A 6,144-nucleotide genomic window follows, 5' to 3' on the forward strand; every position below is an offset into this window, starting at 1 on the left:
CCCGACCGGGCCCCTGGACCCAGCCAGGGCTCCCAGGCCAGGAGGCGCAGGGGAAGCCTCCCCGGGCCCTCCGGACCCCACCCCAGGCACCCTGCCACGCGGCAGGACCCAGGACGGAGCCCGGGTTGGGGAGGCCGCCCTCCCCGGGGCCCCCAGGGGCCCGGCCGGAGCTCCTGAACCCGATCCAGCGAGGGGAGGCTCCCCGACCACAACGGAACCCCCTCCCGGGCCCTTGGCAGAGCGGCAGGCTGGGGGAAGGGGCCCAGGGCCGGGGACCCCGACCCGGGGCCCGACCGGGCCCCTGGACCCAGCCAGGGCTCCCAGGCCCGGAGGCGCAGGGGAAGCCTCCCCGGGCCCTCCAGACCCCACCCCGGGTCCCTGCCATGCGGCAGGACCCAGGACGGAGCCCGGGGTGGGGGGGCTGCCCTCCCCGGGGCCCCCAGGGGCCCGGCCGGAGCTCCTGAACCCGATCCAGTGAGGGGAGGCTCCCCGACCACAACGGAACCCCGGGCCTTTGGCAGTGCCGCAGGCCGGGGGACGGGGCCCGGGCCTGGAGACCCCGACCCGGGGCCCGACCGGGCCCCTGGACCCAGCCAGAGCTCCCGGGCTCGGAGGCACAGGGGGAGCCTCCCCGGGCCCTCCGGACCCCGCCCCAGGCACCCTGCCACGCGGCAGGACCCAGGACGGAGCCCGGGTTGGGGATGCCGCCCTCCCCGGGGCCCCCAGGGGCCCGGCCGGAGCTCCTGAACCCGATCCAGCGAGGGGAGGCTCCCCGACCACAACGGAACCCCGGGCCTTTGGCAGTGCCGCAGGCTGGGGGACGGGGCCAGGGGCTGGAGGCCCCGAACCGGGCCCCAACCGGGCCCCTGGACCCAGCCGGAGCTCCCGGGCTCGGAGGCACAGGGGGAGCCTCCCCGGGCCCTCCGGACCCCGCCCCAGGCACCCTGCCACGCGGCAGGACCCAGGACGGAGCCCAGGGTGGGGAGGCCGCCCTCCCCGGGGTCCCCAGGGGCCCGGCCTGAGCTCCTGAACCCAATCCACGGAGGGGAGGCTTCCCGGCCACAACGGAACCCCGTCCCGGGCCTTTGGCAGTGCCGCAGGCCGGGGGACGGGGCCCGGGGCCAGAGACCCCGACCCGGGGCCCGACCGGGCCCCTGGACCCATCTGGAGCTCCCGGGCCTGGAGGCACAGGGGAGCCTCCCCGGGCCCTCCGGACCCAGCCCGTGCACCCTGCCACACGGCAGGACCCAGGACGGAGTCCAGGGTGGGGAGGCCGCCCTCCCCGGGGCTCCCAGGGGCCCGGCCGGAGTTCCTGAACTCAGACGAGTGAGGGGAGGCTCCCCGGCCACAACGGAACCCCGTCCCGGGCCTTTGGGAGTGCCGCCGGCCTGGGGGACGGGGCCCGGGGATGGAGCCCCCACCCGGGGCCCGGCCGGGCCCCTGGACCCAGCCGGGGCTCCCAGGCCCGGACGCACAGGGGGAGCCTCCCCGGGCCCTCCGGACCCCACCCCAGGCTCCCTGCCATGCGGCAGGACCCAGGACGGAGCCCAGGGTGGGGAGGCCACCCTCCCCGGGGCCCCCAGGGGCCCGGCCGGAGCTCCTGAACCCAATCCAGCGAGGGGAGGCTCCGCGGCCACAACGGAACCCCGTCCCGGGCCTTTGGCAGTGCCGGGGGACGGGGCCGGAGACCCCAACCAGGGGCACGGCCCCTGGACCCAGCCGGGGCTCCCAGGACCGCCGGCACAGAGAAAGCCTCCCCGGGCCCTCCGGACCCCGTCCCGGGCACCCGGCCACGCAGCATGCCCCGGGACAGACCCGGGGCTGGGGTGGCATCCGGGCCCATCCAGCTGCCGGGTGAGGACCGAGAGGGGTCCCAGAGTACCCTGTCCCTAGTAATCCGGAGGAAGGCTACCGCCCCCTTTCTTGTAACCCGCGCGCTCCAGGTGACGGAGGGGACCCAAGGGGTGAACGCACCCAGCCTCCTGGAGCCCTGGCTGGGATCCAGGAGGCGAATGGACACTCATCGGGACTTCCAGGCCACCCAAGCCGTCTGGCCCCCCTTATAGGAAAGCATTGCGCGCGACCAGATGACCGAGGGGAAATGAGCGACCAGATGGCTGGCAACTGAAAGGACTCCAGTCTGCCCGCCCAGAGCCGAGCCATAGCGGTAGGGCTCCCGCCTGATCCAAGGGCTCGGTGGGCTCTGCTTCCCGGGGGGGGCTCGGGGACAGTGGCTGGGCCTCAGGCACGGGGAGGACCAACGGAGCTCTCGGGCCCGGGCGCCGCGGGGGGAGGACTGCCCGGGACCCGTGGAGCCCGTCCCTGGGCACTTTGCCATGCCGCGGGCCGGAGGAGGAAAGCCCCGGACACCTGGGAGGATGTTGCCCAGGCGTAGCCCATCTGGTCCCCGGCAAAGAACCACCAGCCCTGGAGGGGTCTTCCGGCACACCCTGCCCCTACTAATCCGGAGGAAGGCTACCCCCCTTTCTTGTAACCCGTGTAACCCGCGCGCTCCGAGTGACGGAGGGGACCATAGGCGCGGACGCGCCCGGCCTCCTGGAGCCCTGGCTGGGATCCGCGAGGCGAATGGACCCTCATCGGGACTTCCAGGCCGGCCCGGCCATCTGGTCGCCCCATTGGAAAGCATTGCGCGCGACCAGATGGCCGAGGGGGAAGGAGCGACCAGATGGCTGGCAACTGAAAGGACTCCCGTCTGCCCGCCCAGAGCCGGGCCATAGCGGTAGGGCTCCCGCCTGCCCACCCACGCAGGGCTCTGGGGGCTCTGCTTCCTGGGGGGCTCGGCGACCCCGGCTGGGCCTCAGGCACTTGGAGGACCACCGGAGCTCTTGGGCCCGAGCGCCCGGGGGAGGACTGCCCGAGGCACCGTGGAGCTCGTCCCGGGCACTCTTCCACGCCGAGTGCCGGAGGTGGGAGCCCCGGACGCCTGGGAGGATGTTGCCCGGGCATAGCCCATCTGGTCCCCGTCAAAGAACCACCAGCCCTGGAGGGGTCTTCCGGCACACCCTGCCCCTACTAATCCGGAGGAAGGCTACCCCCCTTTCTTGTAACCTGCGCGCTCCGAGTGACGGAGGGGACCCTAGCCGCGGACGCGCCCGGCCTCCTGGAGCCCTGGCTGGGATCCGCGAGGCGAATGGACCCTCATCGGGACTTCCAGGCTGGCCCGGCCATCTGGTTGCCCCATTGGAAAGCATTGCGTGTGACCAGATGGCCGAGGGGAGAGGTGCAACCAGATGGCCGGGACTGAAAGGACTCCCATCTGTCCAACCCCGAGCCTTCGCGCTAGAGTTCCCGCCTGCCCACGCAGGGCTCCGGGGCTGCAGGGCTCCGGGGCTGCAGGGCTCCGGGGCTGCAGGGCTCCGGGGCTGCAGGGCTCCGGGGCTGCAGGGCTCCGGGGCTGCAGGGCTCCGGGGCTGCAGGGCTCCGGGGCTGCAGGGCTCCGGGGCTGCAGGGCTCCAGGGCTACAGGGCTCCAGGGCTGCAGGGCTCCAGGGCTGCAGGGCTCCAGGGCTGCAGGGCTCCAGGGCTGCAGGCCTCCAGGGCTGCAGGGCTGCAGGGCTCCGGGGCTGCAGGGCTCCAGGGCTCCAGGGCTGCAGGGCTCCAGGGCTGCGGGGCTCCGGGGCTCCGGGGCTCCGGGGCTCTGGGGCTCCAGGGCTGCGGGGCTCCGGGGCTGCAGGGCTCCGGGGCTGCAGGGCACCAGGGCTGCAGGGCTCCAGGGCTGCAGGGCTCCAGGGCTGCAGGGCTCCGGGGCTGCAGGGCTCCAGGGCTACAGGGCTCCGGGGCTGCAGGCCTCCAGGGCTGCAGGCCTCCAGGGCTGCAGGGCTCCGGGGCTCCAGGGCTGCAGGGCTGCAGGGCTCTGGGGCTGCAGGGCTCCGGGGCTGCAGGGCTCCGGGGCTGCAGGGCTCCGGGGCTGCAGGGCTCCGGGGCTGCAGGGCTCCGGGGCTGCAGGGCTCCGGGGCTGCAGGGCTCCGGGGCTGCAGGGCTCTAGGGCTGCAGGTCTCCGGGGCTGCAGGGCTCCAGGGCTCCGGGCTGAAGGGCTCCAGGGCTGCAGGGCTTTGGGGCTGCAGGTCTCGGGGGGGGCTCGTAGACCCCACGCTGGGCCTCAGGCATGGGAGGCCCGGCGGAGCTCCCGGGGCCCGGACGCCCGGAGGACCCATGGAGCCCGTCCTGGGCACTTTGCCTCGCCGCGGGCTGGAGGAGGGAGCACCGGACGCCCCGGGGAAGTGTCGTCCAGGCTTGGCCCATCTGGTCCCCACCTGAGAACCGCCATCCCCAGGAGGGGTGTCCCAGCATACCCTGCCCCTACTAATCCGAAGGAAGGCTACTCGCCTTTCTTGCAACCCACGCGCTCCGAGTGACGGAGGGGATCCTAGGCGCGGATGCGCCCGACCTCCTGGAGCCCTGACTGGGATCCGGGAGTCAAATGAGCCCTCATCGGGACTTCCAGGCTGGCCCGGCCATCTGGTCGCCCCATTAGAAAGCATTGCGCGCGACCAGATGGCCGAGGGAAAGGTGCGACCAGATGGCCGGGGCCGAAAGGACTCCCAGCTGCCCACACCGAGCCATAGCGGTAGGGCTTCCGCCTGCCCTTGCAGGGCTCTGGGGCTCTGCACCAGGGTCTCTTGTCCCGGGCAGATGGACACTTGGCAGTCCGCAGGACGTGGGATCCCAGGCCCTGACCAAAAATCAGGAGGCCCGGGGCTGGTCCCTGCTTCTCAACGCAGCCAGGCCGGGGAGATCGGGGAGCCTGCCCAAGCACGAGGGACCCCAGTCCCGGGCACACGGTCCCTCAGGTTGTGCGCTCGATTTCCGCGAAGAGGCATTCCGCAAATTCCGCCCAGCCCTAGAATTGACCTAGTGTGACGGACTCATTGTACAATTCAGTGAGGTGGGAGATAAGGCTTGATGCGTATTCTTTATTAAACGCAGGAATCAGCCCATCTGAACCGGGTACTTTATCGCTTGGAAAACCAGCGATTACCTTTGCTATCTCTTCAGTAGTGAATGGTTCGACTAAATACTCTCGGTGCTCATCACCCAGCCATAGCAGCTCAATTGAGTCAAAGTACTGCTCTACGATTTCCGGTGGCGTCTCAGCTCCAGCATTGCAAATCTGGGAATAGAATGATGAAATTCTAGTGGTTATTTCGCTGGGGGACCTGGTTCTTTCCTCAACTTCGTCTAGGAGTTCTGTGATCTATGAGTAGGCATGCAGCTTCCTCAATAGGTTCGCTAGAGTTTTCTCTGGCCAGTCGCCCTCTCCGTATCGATGGGCCTGTGCTTCACGACCGAGGTATCATGCCTCATGCTCCACCTCTTCATGGTACTCCAACATCTTTAGTCTGATGTCTGCCAATGTAGCAGGGGAAGAGTCATTAATGTAGCTCTAGTCGAGCAGTTTAATTTCTGCCTCCACTTTTCCCAGGGTGCCTCTAATGGAGTTGAGCATTCCGGATTGCCTAGAGATACATTCACCCCGGATCACCACTTTGAAGGTCTCCCAGAAGGTAGAGGGTGAGTCCACTGAGCCGGTGTTCAGTTCGAAAAATTCGGTGATGGCGCTACGCAGTTCTTCCCTGAATGCAGCATCGCGAAGCGCATTAGGCAGGAGGCGGAAGGCGCCACGCAAACATGCACTGATGAGTTAGGGGATTCGTATGGTCAGGTTCACTGAGGAGTGATCTGATAAGGTGCGTGCTAAGTGTTCGATGGACGTGCCCCAACAGGAAATGTCGCAAGTGACCAGCCACAGGTCAATGCAGGAGTAGGAGCCGTGAGTGTTATAGACGCAAGTACCCTTGTGCCCCTCCAGGTGTGTGTGTCGCCAGGCGTCAACCAAGGTGTTGTCCTGTATAAGTGTATGCAGTATAGCAGTGGCCTGAGGGTGGGTAGACTCGTGCCTGAGCAGTCAAGTTTGCTTTTCAGTGCGACATTAAAATTGCCACCCCATACCAGCTGCAGTGGGTGGATCGAGGAGATGAGCCTCCATATATGGGTGAAAAAATCAGGTTTGTCTGTGTTCGGGCCATAGACAGATGCCAGTATTACGGGCTGGGCGTATAGGGTTCCTGTTAATAGCACATATCTACCGTCAGTGTCAATATGGGTTCGCGTAGCGCACCAGGGC

This window comes from Triturus cristatus, chromosome 1_1, assembly GCF_964204655.1.
Source record: "Triturus cristatus chromosome 1_1, aTriCri1.1, whole genome shotgun sequence".
Taxonomy (NCBI): Eukaryota; Metazoa; Chordata; class Amphibia; order Caudata; family Salamandridae; genus Triturus; species Triturus cristatus.